This window comes from Rhinolophus ferrumequinum, chromosome X (assembly GCF_004115265.2).
Source record: "Rhinolophus ferrumequinum isolate MPI-CBG mRhiFer1 chromosome X, mRhiFer1_v1.p, whole genome shotgun sequence".
In the NCBI taxonomy this organism is placed as follows: Eukaryota; Metazoa; Chordata; class Mammalia; order Chiroptera; family Rhinolophidae; genus Rhinolophus; species Rhinolophus ferrumequinum.
In genome coordinates, this window is record NC_046284.1 from 82064258 (window position 1) to 82086070 (window position 21813).

A 21813-nucleotide genomic window follows, 5' to 3' on the forward strand; every position below is an offset into this window, starting at 1 on the left:
TAGAAAATACTTTGAGGTGGATGAAAATGAAAACACAACATACCAAAACTTATAGAATGCAGCTAAAGTAGTGCTTACAGGGAAATGTATAGGTATAAAAGCCTATATTTTAAAAAGCAGAGAGGTCTCAAATTAATAACCTAATCTTCCACCTTAAGAAACTAAGAAGAGCAAAGTAAATTCAAAGTAAGCATAAGGAGGATATAATAAAAACTGGAATGCAAATAAACGAAATAGACACTATAAAACCAACACAGAATATCAACAAAATCAATAATTGGTTAATTGAAATGATCCACAATATTGACAAACCTTTAGCTAGACTAACAAACAAACAAAAAAAGAATCAAATTACTAGAATCAGGAATGAAAAGGGGGAAATTTCTAGCAACCTTAAATAAATAAAAAGGATTATAAATGAATGCTATGGACATATGCCAACAAATTTAATAACCTATATAAAATAAGCAAATTTGTAGAAAGGCACAAACTACTGAAACTGACTCAAGAAGAGAAGGAAAAGATGAATAAACCTATAACAAGTAAAGAGATTAAATTAGTGATCAAAAAACTTTCCACAAAGAAAAGTCCAGGACTTCACTGGTAAATTCTAAAAATGTTTTTAAAAAAAATTAACCCCAATGCTTTATAAACTCTTCTAGAATATAGAAGAGGAGGTGACACTTCTTATATAAGACCAGTATTATCCTGATACCAAATCCAAGTCATCACCAGGAAAGAAAACGACAGACAAATATCCCTTATGAATATAGATGTGACAATTCTCAACAAAATACTAGCAAACTGAACTTAGCAGCACATAAAAACGATTACACACCATGACCAAGTGGGATTTAGCTTAGGAATGCACAGTTGGTTTAATATACCAAAAAAAAAAAAAATCAAACAATGTAATGCACCATATTAAGAGAATAAGGAACAAAAGCCATATGGTCATCTCAATAGACATAGAAAAAGCGTTTGACAAATTCCAGTGCCTTTGCATAATAAGAACACTCAGTAAACTAGGAATAAAGTGGAACTTCTTCAACCTGATAAAGACCATTTATAAAAAATCTGTGTCTAATATCATACTTAATGGTGAAAGACTGAATGTTTTCCTCCTGAGACCAGGAACAAGACAAGGATGTCCATTCCATCACTTCTATTTAACATTGTACTAGAGGTTTTAGCAAATGTAATTGGGCAAGCAAAGAAATCAAAAGCATCCGGAGTGAAGTCATATGGTTCTCAACTTTTTCTGTCTGATTTATTTCGCTTAGCATAATAATCTCAAGATCCATCCATGTTGTCGCAAATGACAGTATTTCATCTTTCCTTATGGCAGAGTAGTATTTCATTGTGTATATATATCACATGTTCTTTATCCAGTCATCTAATGAAGGACAATTTGGTTGTTTCCATGTCTTGGCCACCGTAAATAATGCTGCAATGAATATTGGAGTTGAGTGAAAAGCAGACATAAAAGTTAAAAAAAAATGCATCCAGATTGGAAAGGAAGAAGTTAAACTACATGTATTCACAGATGACATAACCTTGTATACAGAAAATTCTAAATAATGTACAAAAAAATCATTAGAACTAATAAGCACGTTCATCAAGATCACAGGACACAAGATCCATAATGTAAAAATTCATTGTTTTTTCATACACTGGCAATAAATAATTTTAAAATGAAATTAAGAAAACAAGTCCACTTATGAAAGCATCAAAAAAATTAAAATACTTTGGGAAACATAATCAATAATGTTGTAAAGGTTTTGTAGGGTGTCAGATGGGCACTTGTCTTATTAGGGAGATCACTTCATGGACGGTGTAGATGCCTGACCACTGTGCTGTACACCGGAAGCTGAAGCTGAATAATATTGAATGTCAACTATAATCTAATATGTATAGTCATGGGACATGAGGTACAGCACAGGGAATAGAGTCAATGGAATTGTAACAGCTATATATGATGTCATAGGGGTAGTAGATTGGAGGCGGGGGTTATCAAAAAAAGATTAAAATACTTAGAAATAAATTTAACAAAAGAACTGCAAGACTTGTACACTGAAAGCTATAGAACACTACTGAAAAAATTTTTTAAGGCTGCTAAATTAATAGAGGGAATACTGTGAAAAGCTTAATAGAGATGTCAGTTCTCCTAAAATTGGTGGGCATAGTTAGTAAAATTCTTATCAAAATCCCAGTAAGATTTACAATAGGCAGAATACAGCATTGGGAGTGGAGATAGTGGAAATGGGATGGCTCGGTGCGATGTCAGAGAGATAGTGGATGGGGAGAGGGGGGTCCACAGTGTGAGGGATATAAATGATAAACGTCTAAGTAAAAAAAAAAAAAAAAAAAAAAAAAAAAAAAACCTCATAGACACAGACAATAGTTTAGTGGTTACCAGAGGGTAAGGGGGGTGGGGGGTGGGAGATGAGGGTAAGGGGGATCAAATATATGGTGATGGAAGGAGAACTGACTCTGGGTGGTGAACACACAATGTAATTTAAGATGATGTGATACAGAATTGTACACCTGAAATCTATGTAGTTTTACTAACAATTGTCACCCCAATAAATTTAAAAAAAAATCCAAAAAAAATCCCAGTAAGATGTTTTGTACATATAGGCAAGATTATTCTGACATTTATAATGGAATGGCAAAGGAAGCACAATGGGTAAAATAATTCCGGAGAAGAATAATCAAACAGGGACCCACTTCATCTGAATCCAGAACATATTATATAGCTGCATTAATCAAGATTATGTGTCATTGGTGGAAGGATAGACACATAAATCAATGAAACAGACAGACAGCCCAGATATAGACCCACAAAAATCCAGCCAATTGATTTTTGACAAAGATACAAAATAAGTTCAATGGAGGAAAGATAGGCTTTTCAACAAAGAGTGCTGGAGTAATTGGATATCCATAAGCAAACAGAGAAAACTCAACCTAAATTTCAAACCTTTTACAAGAATTAACTATTTTTAATTTTTTGAGGAACCTCCATACTGTTTTCCATAGTGGCTGTACCAATTTGTAATCCCACCAACAGTGCACGAAACCCACATCCTTGCCAGCACTTGTTTTTTGTTGATTTATTGATGATAGTCATTCTGACAGGAGTGAGGTGGTATCTCTTTGTGGTCTTTATTTGCATTTCCCTGATAATTAGTGATGTTGATTATCTTTTCATATGTCTGTTGACCATCTGTATGTCCTCTTTAGAGAAATGTCTATTCAGGTTCCCTGTCCATTTTTTAATCAGATTGTTTGTTTTTCTAAAGTTGAGTTGTATGTGTTCCTTATATATTTTGGATACAGTATTAACCCCTTATTAGATATATCATTTGCAAATGTCTTCTCCCAATCAGTCTTTTCATTTTGTTGATACTTTCCTTTGCTGTACAGAAAGATTTTAGTTTGATGTAGTCCCAGTTATTTATTTTTGTTTTTGTTGCCCTTGCCTGAGGAGACATATTCAAAAAGATATTGCTAAGAGCAATGTCAGAGAGTTTACTGCCTGTTTTCTTCTAGGAGTTTTATGGTTTCAGATCTTATACTTAAGCCTTTAATCCATTTTGAGTTTATTTTTTATATGGTATATGTATGATTTCTTTTATATCACAATCTTCAAATGAGTATAGAGATGAAGAATAGATTAGTGGCTGACAAGGGTTAGGGATTGTAGAGGGTGGGGAAGGGATGGATGTAACTATAAAAGCATAGCATCAGGGGATTATTGTGGTTATGGAATAGTATTGTATATTGATTGCAGTGGTGCTTACACATATCTACATACTTTATACCGATGTCATTTGGGAAAATTGGATGAAGGGTACACTTGACCTCTTTCTACTATGTTTTTAACTTCCTGTGAATCTATAATTAGTTCAAAATAAAGAGTTTCTTTAACAAACAAAACAGGTTGCTTATAAATCAAGCTGATCTTCCCTGTAATACTAAAAGCCAAAAAACAATAGAACTATGACTATAGTTTTGAATGGAAATGATTGTGACCCAAAAATTTTATACTTAGCCAAATTGTCTTTCCTATATGAAGAAAATAGAAAGATATTTTCACCTTCATTCATTTATTATACAAGATATTTGAGCTCCTATTCTGTACCAGGCAATGTGCTAGGTATTGAGGATAAAAAGGTGAAAACACAGATATAATTCCTGCCCTCATGAAGCCTCCCCACAAGGTACCATGAGGTAGATTTAGAATAAATAAGCAAACAACCAAATGAAGAAATACTTTAAAACTGAGGTAGTTCCCATAAAGGAAACATATAGAGTATCATGATTCACAATAACATGGGAAAACCTAATTTAGAAGAAGCAAGTACTGTGGTTTCCCACCCCAAATCATTCCCAGCCCCTTTCTTTGTTGACAGAGTACTTCTCATCACAGAGGCTAAGAGAGCTCACTTTCCTAACCTCCCTTGCAACTGCTGGGTAGGCATGTGACCCAATCCTGGCCAATGGGACCTAAGAAATTTACTGTGAGGATTCATGGAAAGCTCTCTCCCTGGTAGAAATGCAAAGAACTTTTTCTTTCCTATCTTTGGATGTGGTTGGTGTGGAATTTGATGTCCAAAACTGTGGCAGCCCCCTAAGGAAACTAGGTTGAAAACAAAAGTCAAAAGGTTTTCTGCTGTTAGACCACTATTTTCCTGGTCCTTTGGACAGGGGGAACAGGCTTTTCTTGGAGTGTGTGTGTGTGTGTGTGTGTGTGTGTGTGTGTGTGTGTGTGCGCCTGTTGGCAATTCAGGTTTGGAGGCTTCTGCAACACTTTGTCCCATCAGTATATATGGGAGGCACTAAGGAACTCACTGTTGTATTATTCCTCAAGTCCCAAGATCCCTATGCAGTGTGTCTTTTTCCTTTCACCTTTCAGAGTCTTCCTATGCTTGTTTGTTGTGTTATGTCCAGGGCTTGTTAGTTGTAAGAAGGAGGACCTGGGAGGAATGGGGTTATTCCATTTTGGAAATAACTTGAAGTCCAGAAATTCGGTGTTAAATATTTATTCTGGCTGCTCTGTAGAGCTTGACTTACATGAAGGCAAGGATAGAGAATGGACTCTTGTTTAGGGACTGTTGCATTGTTGCAGGACATAGACGGTAGCTTAGAGTAGATTGATGACATTGGGATCGGATAGCTACAGACAAATTTGAGATATATGTTGGAAATAGAATTAGATTGACTTGCTATTGGATTGGGTATGGGGAGTGAGGAAAAGAAAATAAACAGAAACCATTCAATATCTCTGGCGTTTTCTGAGATGGAGGAGCCTGGGGCAGAGATTAGTTTCAAGGGGAGGGAAGAGAAAAGCAGCATTTTTGTTTTGGACATGTTAAATATGAAATGTCTGTGTGACATCCTAGAAGAGATATCGTGTAGGTAGTTGGATGTATAAATCTAGAGCCTGGGAGAATGGTCTGAACTAGAGAGTTTAAATTAGGAATCTTCAGATTAAAGCCATGAGACTAGACAAAATCACTTAGGGAGGAAATGTAGAGAGAAGAGGGCCAGGGCCAAGTTCCTAAGAACTCCAATATGTAGAAGAGAAGTAATAAAAGAAGTATGAGGGGCCAGCCCAGTGATTCAGGCGGTTGGAACTCCATGCTCCTAACACTGAAGGCTGCAGGTATGGTTCCCACATGGGCCAATGCCAGATGGCTCAGTTGATTGGAGCCGGGCTCTCAACCACAAGATTGCTGGTTCAACTCCTCGACTCCCGCAAGGGATGGTGGGCTGCACCCCCTGCAACTAGCAATGGCAACTGGACCTGGAGCTGAGCTGTGTCCTCCACAACTAGGACTGAAAAGGACAACTTGAAGCTGAACGGCACCCTCCACAACTAAGATTGAAAGGACAAAAACTTGACTTGGAAAAAGTCCTGGAAGTACAACTATTCCCCAATAAAGTTTTGTTCCCCTTCCCCCCACCCAAGAAAAAGGGTGAGAAGAGGAAGCCAGTGATGTAGGGGCAAACCTACAAGTTTTCTGTGACTGTGGTGTCACAGAAGCTGAGAAGGAAAACATTTCAAGAATGAAAGAGTGGTAAACTATGCCAAATCCTGATGAAAGCAAGAATTTGAAGTCAGCAAGGTGGCCATTGGATTTGACAACATGGAGTTCACTTGTCATATCGACAAGAGAAGTTTCAGTTACGTTATGAGAGTGAAAACCCAATTTGAATGAGCTAATGAGTAAAGGGGAAGTCAAGAGGTGGTAGCAATAAAGAAGTGTATAGACAACCATTTTAAGAAGTGTGTCCGTGAAGGAGAACAGAAAGATTCATTCATTCATTGTGCAAATAGTTACTGAATGACTAATATAGGCTATGCGTTGTTCTAGGCTCTGGGGACATATCTGTGAACAGGACAGGTTAGGACATGCCTTAATGAGGAAAAGTGTCTGGATAAGGACTCAAAGGAGGACTTTTAAGGTTGGAGAAACTATAGCATGTCAATAACCTAGTTGAAAGCAAAATACTATCAGGCAAGAGAGGGTATAAGCTAAGGAGAGAAGTCCTAGAAAAGGCAAAGATAATCATAGGCTCAGAAAATAATATCCCTATCCCGATGATTGAATGGATAAAGAAGTTGTGGTACATATACACAATGAAATATACGGCAGTAAGAAAAGATGATATAGCAACATTTGTGACAACATGGATGGATCTTGAGAGAATAATACTAAGTGAAATGAGTCAGACAGAAAAAGCAGAGAACCATATGATTTCACTGATATGTGGTATATAAACCAAAAACAACAAAAGAACAAGACAAACAAATGAGAAACAAGAACTCATAGACAGAGACAATAGTTTATTGGTTACCAGAGGGTATGGGGGGTGGGGGGTGGGAGATGATGGTAAGGGGGATCAAATATATGGTGATGGAAGGAGAACTGACTCTGGGTGGTGAACACACAGTGGGATTCATAGATGATGTAATATAGAATTGTACACCTGAAATCTATGTAATGTTACTAACAATTGTCACCCCAATAAATTTTTAAAAATAAAATAAAATAATATCCCTAGTACCTTCTTGTGAAAATTACCTGAAGATGATCTCCAAACAAATGGTGAAGCAAAGTTAAGAATTGAATTCCAGTTTAAAAATAATGATTTTTCAACATTTTTATGGTGATTTTTCAAACATATAGAAAAATTATAATAATTATACAGTGAAGACTCATACATTCTATAATTAATATTTAGCTGTATTTGTTTTATCTCATATATACCAATCAACCCATATTACTTTTTCATGCATTTCAAAGTAAGTTAGAGACATCAATACACTTCATCCACAAGCACATCAGTATGCATAAATATAATGATTCCAGCACACGTGTTTAAGTCCTTTTGTAATCCCATTGAAACAACTGAAGAACTATAAAAAGAGGAAAAAGTCTTTATGAATTAACAACGAATAGGTCAGAAACTTTTAAAAACATCTGCAAGACTGTTAGATAAAATGCAGTGAGTAACCTACAATTCAACTTAGACAAAGTAGGGGCTCATCTAAGAAGGAAGAGGGCTATTCCCTAGAAGAACTTTGGAAACATCCAAAGTCAGCAGCGTGGACTGGGAACAGAGGCACACCACAAGATGGATACCAGGAGAAAACTAAAGGACTGGGTTAACTGTCCCAGCATCCCAAATGTGGAACAAATTTCTGAAGTCTGACCCAGCCTTCATTTGCTGCCGATGGTGAGCAAAGTGAGAGGCACCACCATAGCAAGATTCTAAAAAAGGTAGGTGAACCAGTTAGAGAAGGCATGTTGTGCCCCCAATTATCTGCAGGTTCTCACAATAAGCATTGCATATCAGGAACTTTCCTTGTTGTACTGTGGGCTCCCTGTTTTCCACGGGCAATTAGATTTATGACTGACACAGGAACTCCAAATCTCAGACAGCAGAAGTCTGAGTCAAGTGTGGAATGAAAGATCACCTAGGGAGAAAAATTCAAGTCATGAGGGACATTGGGAACTACACATCATTTTGCCGGCACATGGAACGGTTGGGGAAAAAGCTGATCATTTGACAAAACAGTTAATCTCCCTGGCATATGACTACCTTTTAGTAGCTCATTCCATACTCTCCATGTCCCAGGGGAATTCCCCCAATATAGCAAAATAAAGCTACAGAAAACAAACTTTCTCTTCTTCCCTTTGTCTAGGATACCATCTCAGAGGGAACCTATCTTGATGTCAGTAACAGACAAACAAAACCCACCACCTCTTCAGAATGAGCTGTGAGAGACAAGTAATGAGCTTGTGAAAAGACTCAAAAATTTCAGAGAGGAGACCATTCTGAGGAAATGTTTACCTTTGAAATATTCTCATTGAGATTTGAGAGGACATTCCGTATCTGAAGAGGGAACAATTCAAGCTTACTTTCACATGGAAATCATGATTATCAAATTTGAAAACATAATGGAGACTGTGTTTGTACATTGGATACTGCCGTAAACCAAGTTGGTTATTGAGAATAAAAGCTAAAGAAATTCTTCTATAACCTAAAAAATAAAAAGATGGCGATAATGAGTCAAAAGAAAAACAATATGAAAGAATTTCATGAATAAGGAAAGAAGTTCTATAAGAATCCAGAAAGAAAAAAGCAGGTTAACCATGAAGGGGGGGAAAAATCAGGTCACCCTCAGATTTGTCTTCCACACCACAAAATGTAAGAGGGCAATTGAGCAATAGCTATAGAATTTTAGGGGAAAACAAGGTTGTGATTCAAGAATTCTATATCCCGCCAAGCTATCATTCATGCATAAAGGCAGAAGAAAAAAAAAAGACATTTCCAGATAGTCAGGGACTCAGCAAGTATATATATTTATTTTCTCCATGCCCAAGCTTGCTTCATAGAGAATCTCCCCTATGCACGGACCATGGAAGGTGGCCCCAAACACCTGACTACAGTTTTTTTCACCAGTGCTGGACACGTGCCCCACATAGAGCTGATCAGGTTATTATAAGAACTGAAAATGGGACTCTGAGGGACTGCTCAGGGAGATAGCTCTGGGCATTTGAATCGAGAGGTCATGTAGAGTCAGGGTAGGAGTCACCAGCATTGTAAACCTGCAGATTGAAATTATGGTGGAGCAGTGGGGCTCTGAGATAGAGGAAGAATCTGGTTTATAGAAAGAAGCAGGAGAATGGAGTGGATCCAGAGAAAGGAAAGAGAAACAATGACTTATTTTCCTGTCCTTGGTTATCTATAAAGGTTGCCTGTTGTTTTTGTTTTATAAAACCTCTTTTTGTCACTTTTTGTGTTTTATTTCTGTATTAGTTAATGTTCTTTTGGTTGCGAGTAACAGAAACAAACTCAGGTTAGCTTATGCAAGAAAGGGAATACTTCATAAATATACAAGAACGGCTTGAAAATTCCGAAGGCAGGAAGAAACTGGGCCTCAGGAAGGAATGAAAGTCTCAAACCCCAGGAAGTCCTCTCGTTCCATATGTAATCTCTGCTTCTCAGTACCTATTTGCTTCATTCTTCTCTCTGTTCCTGCCCACTGATTCTCGCTGCTTCCTGGTCCACAGGGTGAGAAATCATTGCCAACAGCTGTAGAGTTTACACCTTCTCCATTGTTTTAGAGAGCTGTCAAACTGAGACTGGAATCTCAGTCTCAATTCCAAGGGCTACAGAAAAAGGGCTTATTGGTTCTGTTTGGATCAGATGCCCAGTCCAATTATCTGTGGCCAGAGAACAGGGTCATGTTTACAAACTTGGTGACTGGAAGCCCACACCTGTGTATCCAGGGTGGTTCCCGAAGTCCTCCTAAGAAGTGTCTACTATCGGTCATTTTAATTACAAAAATGAATACATTGGACAGTAACAAATGTTGGTGAGGATGTGGAGAAGTCAGAACCCTCATCTACTACTAGTGTGTATGTAAACGTTGCAACCGCTTTGTGAAACAGTTTGGTAGTTCCTCAAATAGTGAAACATAAAGTTTCTGTATAACCCAACGATTCCACTCCTAGGCATATACTCAAAAGAATTGAAAACATGTCCACATGAATGCTTATACACAAGTGTTCTTAGCAATATTATTCATCACTTTCCAAAAGTGGAAACAACTGAAATGTCTGTCAATTGATAAATAGATAAACAAAATGTGGTATATACATACAACTGAATATTATTCAGCCATAAAAAAGAATCAAATACTGATACATACTACAACATTGATAAACCTTGAAAACATGCTAAAAGAAACCAATATAAAAAGCCACATATAGTGTGCTTTCGTTTATATGATATGTTCAGAAGAGGCAAATCTACAGAGACAAGAAGTGGCTGTAAGAGGCTGGGGGGAAGAGGCATGGAGAGTGACTGCCAAGGGGTATGATTTCATTACAAAATGAAGAAAATATTCTAGAACATTCAACACCTAGAATTAGGTATTGGTGATGGTTGCACAACTTTGTGAATACACCAAAAGCCAATGAACTGTATACTTTAAGGGTGAATTTTTTTGGCATGTGAATAATATCTCAACAAAATAATTGTATGAGAAAAATTAATGGAAGAGACCTTAAAAAGGAATGCATGCTTATTCTAAAAAAAAAAAAAATCTAAACAATAAAGAACTCCATAAAGTAAAAACTAGAAGTAGTTTTCTGATCACCTCTAAGGAGTAACCATGGTTAATAGATTGCTGTATATTCTTCCAGGCCCTTTGTTATGCATATAAAATGTGTATTCACTCTCCATAAATAGGCTTGCTGAGGTTTTTTCTTTTTCACAAAGATCAAATAGATGGAATCATACTATACGCTGTTTTTAAATTTTCTCTGATCCTTGCATGAGTGCTACATTGTATTAACCAGAACCTGCACTCAGTGTTAGGGGGTGGGGTCAGGGTGTTCCAACTTGCTGCTGGACAGAGTGTACTTATAGGTAGTCTTCTGCTGGTAGGAGAATTCCTTGCCTTCCAAGGGCTCTAGCTTCTGCAGCCCAAAGGCTTCTCCTCACAAAGCTGCCTTTGTTGCACCCTCCAAGTAATCACCCTTGGCTCTCTTTTGCTGCAAGTTTCTATTATCTCTAAGGTTGGAACACCCCCTCCTCCAAGATGCCTTCACCTTTTGTAGCATCTTTTTGCCTGCTTGTGCTTCAAAGGTTTGGTTTCCTTGGTCTTTCCTATCACATTTGCCTTCCTTCTTACACAGATCCTTCATAATCCTAGGTCTACTAGAAGTATCTCTTCTAGTCTCCAAGCACTGTATTTATTTCCTTTAAAAATATATCATTTCTGTCATTTCCAAATATACGAAGTAGGAGCAGGATGCTGGAGCATGTATTAGATTGGTGCAAAAGTAATTGTGGGTTTTGCAATTATTAACCTTTTAAACTACAGTTACTTTTGCACAAACCTGATACTTAGTCCTCCATCTTGATCTACTCTCCTCCATACTGCTTTATGGTTTGACATCTTCATTCAGCAGTATATAAGGTATTGGTTAGGAACCCTTGATTACAAGTGATGAAACCTAATTTATTCTAACAAAAGAACTGTGGGGACAGAGCCAGGAGTGCAGTTTCTAGGCTCTTGCCCTCACGTGGAAAGGTGCTCACTCAGGTAGTAAAGGGCCATCAACTGTGATTGGATGGCCATCAGCTGTGGCTAGTTGGCTGTCAGCTGTAACCAGTGAACCATTGGCCACTAATATAATTGCTGTGGCTACGCTAGCAGAAAAAGGGGGGCTAGCAAGAAGATGGTGGCTGAGCTAGCAAGAGCGGATTGCAATTAGCACAGCGGATTGCAGCTAGCAAGTGAGGTTGGTTGGCAGAGAGAAGCGGACGGCAGGTTGCGGATAGTGTGGCTCCTGCTTCATGTGTCTCCAACCCCTCCGTCAGCGAGAATATAGTGGTATGACTCCCCTATCTATGGCTCTGTGGGTGTTCCTTTTTGGCCTCACCATATCCTGCGTTCTTATGTGAGGAGCGGGAGCTGAGACCCTGCATGACACCCTGCATGACAAGGACAAAAGGAATTTGCTAGAAGAAGAATGATATAACTCACAGAAGCAAAGAAAAAAACTGAACAACAAAACCTCAGAAAGGACAAGAACCAGGCCAACTTCTAAAATCTAGGTAGTCAGTTCTTTTTTTTTTTTTTAATTTATTTATTTTTTAATTTATTGGGGTTACAATTGTTAGTAAAATTACATAAATTTCAGGTGTGCAATTCTGTATCACATCATCCATAAATCACACTGTGTGTTCACCACCCAGAGTCAGCTCCCCTTCCATCACCATACATTTGATCCCCCTCACCCTCATCCCCCACCCCGCAACCCCCTTACCCTCTGGTAACCACCAAATTACGTTCCCCAGATTAATTTTCAAACCCGTGGCCATCCTGTGGTCACCAACTGCCCTCCAATCCCCTCACCCTCCCCCCTACCCCCCACCCCTCCCGCCCATCTAGCAACCCTCAGTTTTTCCTCTTTGTCTCCAAAACTGTTTCTGATTAGTTCATTCACTTATTCTTTTCTTTAGAGTCCGCAAATAAGTGAGATCATATGGTACTTATCTTTCTCTGTCTGACTTATTTCGCTTAACATAATGTTCTCTAGGTCCATCCATGTTGTTGTAAATGGTAAGATTTCTTTCTTCTTTATGGCTGCGTAATACTCCATTGTATAAATGTACCACAGTTTCTTAATCCAGTCATCTACCGATGGGCATTTTGGTTGTTTCCATGTCTTAGCTATTGTGTATAGTGCTGCAATAAACATAGGAGTGCATAAAGATTTTTGAATTGAAGTTTTGGGTTTCTCCGGATAGATACCTAGGAGTGGAATTACTGGATCATAGGATAGTTCCATTTTCAGATTTTTGAGATACCTCCATACTGTTTTCCATAGTGGCTGCACCAATCTGCAATCCCACCAACAGTGCACAAGCGTTCCCTTTTCTCCACATCCGCGCCAGCACTTGTTGTTTGTTGATTTATTGATGATAGCCATTTTGACTGGGGTGAGGTGGTATCTCATTGTGGTTTTTATTTGCATTTCTCTGATGGTTAGTGAGGTAGTCAGTTCTAATGGACAGGATGCTATTGTTGAGGTGGATCTGCCCCAGCAATATTTTTCCTTTCTTTCCTTTACACTTACGTTTCAAGTTCCTGAGAGAATCTTATTGATCTAAACTAGATCACATGCTCCCCTTTTTTTGCCATGGGAAATAAAAGGACTTAATGGGCAGTTTCACCAAGAGTGTTTGTAATTATTGGGATCAGATAGTTCCCAGTAGGAAAAATAAGAACTTTTAGTAATAAAAAAATGCTGCACAGGCAAAAGCAATAGCTGTCCACCACAGGCCACTCCTTGTCTGCCCAATAACCACCTTCCTATACCTGCAAATTTTTAAAATGCCCCCTTTACATAATGCAACTATTCCATGTACAACTGAAAGCACACTCACCCCCTCCCCATTAAGTGTCAGTAAAAGTCTCATCAGTTACTACATTCACATCTAAGTCCAGGATCTCTGTGTGATGTCTTTTCCTTCTTTTCCATCCTGATTCCTGTATTCTATATTATGTGTTCTAAGCACCACATATTTATTGGTTACTGTAGAATGGCATCACAACCTATCAAGGTATTGCCACCCAACTGGCGCTGCAACTGTTCTCTCCATTCTATAAGGCCAGTTGCTTTTAGGTGATGGGATATGTGGTAAGACCAGTGAACATCAGGTCATTGCCTGACTTTTTCTGCTGTAAGTTGAGTTCCTTGGTCAGAACAGTGTTCTATGTAATATAACAATGAATGAGGTATTCAATAAGCCCATGGATAGCGAGACTTGCAGAAGCACGATGGGCAAGAAAGGTATATCTATTTCCAGAATGATTAGACATGACAGAGGCAATAGATCACTGCCTGCTCCGTGAGGGAAGGGGTATAGTATAATCAACATGCCACTGTATATCTGGTTTGTCCTCTTGAGCCATAATCCCTCATTAGAAGCTCATGACAAGCAATCAGAGTTAAAAAAAAAAAAAAAAGGTCACTCAGCAAAGATCAATTCAGCCTTATGAAGGGAAGTTGGTCCTTTGTTCATGAGTCTGTTGAGCAAGCACTGGGGTGACTCGGAAGGGGGACTGACTGATGTTCATTGGATGGGTCATCTTGTCCACCTGATTATTTAGAACCTCTTCTGTAGGTGGGGGCTTTGGTGAGTATTCTCCAAAGTTATATAAACAGTCCCAAACGCTGAGACCATCTTGAGAGCCCTGTGTACATGCTTCTTCCCCAGATCTCTATGCCTTCAGACCTCCAATCTTGTTCCTTTCCAGTTCCCAAACCTCCAACCAAACCATTAGAAATTGTTTATGATTTAGTGTATATCCACACCTCTGACTATCTCTCCTTCCTGGCAAAATGGACTAAGTTTTATTGCTTGAAGGTCTGCCTACTGGTAAGGTGTCCCTACAACACTGTCCTTCAGGGACATCCCTGAGTGGGGCTGTAACACTGTAGCAGTCTTTTAACTGGTAACAGCAAACATATCATGGGACAATCAGTAAACTCGGCCAAATAGCTTTTTTATTCCTTCATAATTTGGCCATAGGTAATTCTTTGTGATCGCATAGGTATAGGATCCAGGGAATGTAAGTTACCTGTTCACGCAACTTACTTGTGCCTCCAGGATCTGTTTGAATGCAATCTTGTATTTACTTCCCTTTCATGATGGCATACTTGTGGGAACACCATATTTTATCGCTTGGTAGATTAGAAATAAAAATTAATGATAGGTAGCTTATGTTGTATGCCTAAGGGTTGTATACCTAGGGTCAGGCATTCAGTCTCCACCAGATCAAAGCAAAATGTGCTACTCAAAAGAAGATCAGTGCAGGGCCAGCCTGGAGGCTCAGGCGGTTGGAGCTCCATGCTCCTAACTCCGAAGGCTGCCGGTTCGATTCCCACATGGGCCAGTGGTCTCTCAACCACAAGGTTGCATTGAGTCCCGCAAGGGATGGTGGGCTCCACCCCCTGCAACTAAGATTGAACACGGCACCTTGAGCTGAGCTGCCTCCCGGATGGCTCAGTTGGTTGGAGCGTGGGCTCTCAACCACAAGGTTGCCAGTTCAATTCCTCGACTCCCGCAAGGGATGGTGGGCTGCGCCCCCTGCAAGTAGCAATGGCAACTGGACCTGGAGCTGAGCTGCGCCCTCCACAACTAAGATTGAAAGAACAAACACTTAACTCGGAAAAAAGTCCTGGAAGTACACAATGTTCCCCCAATAAAGTCCTGTTCCCCTTCCCCAATAAAATCTTAAAAAAAAGAAGAAGAACAAGGAGAAGAAGGAGGAGAAGGAGGAGAAGGAGGAGGAGGAGGAGGAGGAGGAGGAGGAGGAGGAGAAGGAGAAGGAGAAGGAGAAGAAGAAGAAGAAGAAGAAGAAGAAGAAGAACAAGAAGAAGAAGAAGAAGAAGAAGGTCAGTGCTTGATGAAGGGACGTAGATTTATTTCAAACCCCTAAAGATCTCAGTTGAGAGTTCCCTATCAGGGCCTTCCATGGAATCCCTTCCCATTGCAGATTTAACTGTTTGTTCCATAAAGGAAATAGGGGAAAGAGTTTTGTTCTACAAAGGAGATAAGGGAAAGAGTCTGGATGGATGTTGGATTTTACAGTGGCTGCTGTTCCCCTCCCCAGCCAGCACCACAGAAAGAAAAAGAGGAAACGGAGATTTCTCCCCATTCTATTGTGATAGTCTGGGGTGGAAGGATTCATAGAGGAAAATGCAGTAAGAAGTTGAGAATGCCTCTATCACTACAGCTCTCAGGAGATCCATACTCTCACACTAGCTCACATTTCAGCAGTTGCCTTCAGTAATTCATCAAAATTTCTAGTTTAATGTTGTTGCTGGCTTATATGGCATTAAGCAGTGTCTGCCCCAGGGAAGCAAACGTTCAGGTCCTGTGTTTCCCTGCCGGTGACCATCTCTCTCCAGGTCACTTGACTTGTGACCTCAGTTCTCTGAAGGGTTCATGAAGAGTCATTAGTTTGCACTCTGTCAGCTTTTTTCTTATTAGGGCAGGAGTGACATCTTTCTAGCTCTCTACACCTCCAAGTTGAAACTAGAAGTTCTTTGGACACTGAAATTTGAATTTCATATAATTTTCACATGTCACAAAATATTCTTCTTTTGATTCTTTCATCACTTTAAAAATGTGAAAACTATTGTTAGCTCACAGGCCATACAAAAGCAGGCAGCAGAATGGATTTGGCCCACTGGCGGTAGTTTGCCAACCCCTGATCTAAGGGTTTTAATGGATAGTTTATGGATGGTCATGTCATATGGGGAAAGGTCTCTGGGGGGGTCTTCCAAAAAAGGTTTCCTCACTTTGAGAGACACATAGAAAAGACAGTCTAGATTCTTCTTGATGTTGCATGTCTGAATATGATACACAGAACTTCAGCAGTCACCTTGAAAATATGAGGCAACTAGCCTGAAGATAAAGCCAGGAGGATGAGAATGGCAGAGCAGAAAAATGAAAAGAATCTGGCTTCTTGAGGACATTGCTGAGAACCTAAATTAAGCACTGGAGCCATCGTACCTCAGAACTTTTTATGTGAGATAATAAAATTTTCTTATCTTTAATAATTATTTTCTTATCAAGTTATATTTTCTATTAGACATTCTAACTAAAACAGTGAGTCAAAAATTCTTTTTATTTTGCATCATCAAAATAAAGCATTCTGTTCATTGAAAGTGTTAAGAGAATGAAAACAGAGTCACAGAATGGGAGAAAATATTTGCAAATCATATATTTGATAAAGAACTGAAGTTCAGAATCTATAAAGAGCTCTTGAAACTCAATAATAAAAAAAACCCAGCACAATTAAAATAAAAAACAGACAAAAGATTTGACCAGACACTTTACCACAGACGATATACACATGAATGGCAATAAGCATATAAAATTATACTCAACGTCATTAATCATTAGGGAAATGCAAATTCAAACCACAATGAGGTACTACTACTCCCTTATTAGAATGGCTAAAATTAAAAAGACTAACCAAAAAAATTGTTGGAATATGTGGAGGAACTGGAATTCTCATACACTGATGGTGGAATATAAAATGGTACAGCCACTTTGGAAAACAGTTTGGTAGTTTCTTAAAAAGTTAAATATATGTCTGCCATATGATTGAAACATATTTCTCCTAGGAATTTATCCAAGGGAAATGAAAGGATATTTTCACATGAAGACTTTTGTACAAGAATGTTTATAGCCACTTTTTTTTTCTTGTTTTGTTCCCAATTTCAATGCTTTTCTGAAAGCTGTCTGGATTCTTTCTTTCACCCCACCGCCTTGACTTGGGAATTGTGATCTCTTTAGACATTGATTATTTCCTTTTAGTCAGATAAAAAATATTCTCCCAAAACAAAGTAACTAGTATGCCGCATTCTCTGATTTACCAGACACAAATATTTGTGTGTATATAGACTCCTACATACATAGTTACATATCTATGTTATGTACTCTGAATATTCTTGTTTAGAAACTATGCCTGGGTAGATTGTGATGCCATTAATAGACATTGAGAGCACAGGAGGTACAGTAGGTTTGGGGAGTTATCTACTGATAGCCACAAGCACGCTGAAGCACTGTCCCAGTATCTTCTCAAAGGGATTTTCCTTTACAGAATGGGACAGAATTCACATGTTAAAGAGACGTGAGTTTTAATTGACAGCCAACTCAATGTGGGTCAACAGCGAGATGTAGTTGCCAAAAATAATTGTAAGGTTATAGCCACTTTATTTTTAATAGACTCCAACTGGAAACAATCCAAAGGTCCATCAACAGGTGAATGGATGAACAAATTGTGGTGCAGTCATACAGTGGAATTCTACTCAGCAGTAAAACTGAATGAACTACTGATACAACAGCTTGGATGAATCTCAAAATAAAGTACGCTGAGTAGAAGAAGCCAGACAAAAAAGACTACATACTGTATGACTACATTTATTTAAAGTTCTAGAAAGGGCAAACTAATCTATAGTGACAGAAAGCAGAGCAGTGGCTGCCTGAGGGTGTGGGCAAGGGAGCAAGGGGTAGGTGGGAGGGATTACAAAGGGGCATAGGGACATTTTGAGTGGTGATGGATATATTCATTATATCGATTGTGCTGATGATTTCATTGATATGAATAATATGTATATTTCACTGAAATATCATATTGTGCACTCTAAATATGTGCAGCTTATTACATATCAATTACATCTCAATAAAACTCTTAAAATAAAAAATCTTTGCTTACACGAGTTCAGATGGGTTTTCTATCACATTTACCTAAATTTTTTTAACTGATACAGTCGTCGTAGTTAGGCAAACTATGTCTAAATGATACATTTAACTAACCTCCAATATACCCAGTTGCCCAATGGTGGAAGAAAGGCCATATAACTGAAATTAAGACTAGGATTTGGAAAAGAGAAAAGGAAGGAGTGTACAGCAGTCACTACCAGTCCGAAGACAGAACTCTACTAGGGTAGCAAAGATTTCTCTTCCCTGCTAGTAGCCTGCATTCCTTAATCAACAAATGTATCTGCTCCTACCTCTGGGCCTGTCTTGGGAGAATTTCTCTGTCTTGTTGTCCCCCTTGGCCCCATAGAAGATGGTTACTGGGGGGAATCCTTCTCCTTGGACCTGTATCATTTTAGTAGCCTACTTCTTGTTGGCAGGTTCAGTGTTTCTAAAAGTATGATCTGTGATCCACCTGAATTAGAATCGCCTGTTTAAAATGCAGACTCCTGGGCCTTACCCCTGAACTACCGAAACAGAATTGCTGGAAGTGGGGCTAGCAATTTAGATTTTACCAATCATTCTAGGTGATTCTTAGATATGCTGTAGTCAAGAAACCTTGGATTAAGTTTTGAATTGTCATCCTCATGTCATACAAAGAAATATCTAATTTAGGTTTCAATATTATTTCTTTTCATCTTGATAATTCTTTTTGAGACTGTCATAACCTAATGTTTTTCAAACTAGGGTCTATGGCCTGTGGGAGGTCCAAAGGTGTGTTCTTAGTTGTCCATAAATTCTTTGTCTTTTTTAATTTATTTTTTTAAAGATTTTTTTATTAAAATATAGCTAACGTACAATATATTAGTTTCAGGTGTCCACCATAGTTATTCAACATTTATATGCATAAAATATTTTAATTTTGTATTTTTCTTTTGATGGTAACCTAACTACAACAATTATAATTTTAGATTTGGATGATTGCCTTGTAATCAAGTCCAGTTATATAATTTTAGTACCCATGTTACCACTGCTTTTTGTAATGAAGTTGAAACCAAGGCATACTATTTCAGTTGTCAGGTGTATAACAGTGTCTGTGCCCCTCTGTTACTAGCTAGTGATGTGCTAGCATGTCCCAGTCCTTGTCTCAAAGCATAGATGTGGTAGCTCCTCTCTGACACCAGTAAATGTCCAGAGTGACCTGAGAGCACCCCCTTCAAATGCTATGGCTAAGCGTCCTCACACATTGGTGAGATGATTGTGGTACAAGGTCTTAAGGCACAGATAGGATCTTATTTCCATTCATGTGACAGGAGGGCAGTGAGAAGGTGAGGTCCTGGGGTATAGGCAATGCAACTGTTCTCTCACGCAGGTGCTTAGGTGGCAAGATCTCAAAGCACAAATAGGTAATGTTTCCATTCCTGAGATGGATACCCTTGAGATTTAGCCTTGGCCATGGTTCTGTGTTTGGTTCATGGTTCTCTGGTCCAAAACAGTGTTTCTCATGGCAATACTCATCCATTGGCCTTGCCCTTCTCTGGTTACCATCTATACAGTTACCATTTACATAGCCATAGCCAGTGCTTGGTCTCCATTACTTTGATGGATGGGTACATGTTTTCATTTTTTCAAGATCTCAGCCTACCCACATGAAGGACTTCTCGCTACAATGTGTGTGTCACAACTTGAGTTTCACAACCTACTACACTATGTTGCCAGTAAAAATCTTTGTATCTTCACAAGGAAAACTCACTCCCTGTCCCACAGCCCTCTCCAGGAGAAAAAGGAATGGGTCATTTTCTAGAACTGGTTCAAAAATTCCTGTGTCGTAGTTTCAGGGTTGATTTAATCAGCAATGAAATGACATCATCAAAGGCACAGGGGCGTCTATTCTTTTTTTTTCTTCTGCCTCCCTCTACTGACAGCAGGTCTTTCTTCCTGGTTGCAAGGTAACTGTAACAGTTCTAGCAATGCATGCAGACACAGCAACATCCTGTTAAGAAGAGGGGAGTTTCCTCCTATGCATCTCCCTTTATTACTGAGGAAAACATTCCCAAAAGTCCCCTGGTAGACTTCTCACCAGGGGTACTACCGTGTTTCCCTGAAAATAAGACCTAATCGGACAATCAGCTCTAATGCGTCTTTTGGAACAAAATTAATGTAAGACCCAGTCTTATTTTACTATAATATAAGACCGGGTCTATAATATAATAATATATAATATATAATATAATATAATATAATATAATATAATATAATATAATATAATATAATATAATACTGAGTCTTACATTAATTTTTGCTCCAAAGGCATGTGACACAGTAGGACTGGGTCACGTGCCCATACCTAAACCAATCACTGGCAAGGAGAATGAGCCCATCAATGATTGGTATTGATTATTCAAGATTCCACCACCACCCCAACACAGGGCGGGAGTAGGGTACCTTACCTGAGCACGTGACCACTTCAGAACGGTGCCAGCAAGGAAGAAGGAGGAGAAATGGATTTGGGCAAACAACTAGCATTGTCTGCTTTACCCACCTATCTCCAGATTCCCCACATATGGACTATTTGGTTAAAAGAGTACTTCACAGGATTCCCCAAGGCTACAAGTGGGTGGGCAGCTTGGTAGGTAGCTGTCTCCATCTCCCCACTCAAATTCACTGCCTAAATCCCTCACTCACTGATGGTTTAGGTGCTGTTTTCCTTAATTTCATACAAAGCTGAATCCTTCAAAGGATTTGTTCTTGCGTTCTCTCCTGAGTATGAGGAGATTGTTTCCTGTCTACACTGGGGTGTGTGGGGGTAGTTTTCCTAACTAATTCCTTTATGAGCAGTAAGTTATTTTGGTAATTCATTTTATCTAGACTTTCCCTAGTTTCTGACTACACTCTGTACACATTAGAGGTACCCAAGTTTCCTTACCACATGCTAGGAAGCAGCTCTCTAGTGATGGCTCACAGGGCATCCCCAAATTTCACAACAGCATGCAGGCCCCTTCTCCCGTCTTTTTTTTCATGGTGAGAGGCAGTAGTGATTAGCTTACCAGCCAACTACCACGTAAAGGCACTGAGGGCAGATGTACACTGAGTGAAGTTCCCTGTAAACTTGCCTTCCTCACACATTCCAAATCAGAGATCAGTGAACAGCCAAGTGTATTATCCAAACACCAAAAAGCAGCAGCAAAACCTATGGCATTAATGCATTCTGATGTCATTAATTCATCCTGGTGGCATTTCAGATGTGAGCCAAGAGTGCCTCATATTTCTTCCACTGTCTTTCCTGATCAGGCCTGAGCATCTCAAATATATTTAATAAAAGTCTGTTTTTAATAAACCTCTCTGGTTGTGTGTCTCCACAGGGACAGTGAGGCTCAGCCCTGAACTTCTGTACCATAGCTAATTGAAGTACTGTTGTCAGCAAATGTAAATTTAGGGGAGAGTTCTTACACTGATCATTTTAGAGCAGAAATCCCCTAGAATTGTTATACATAGACTTCT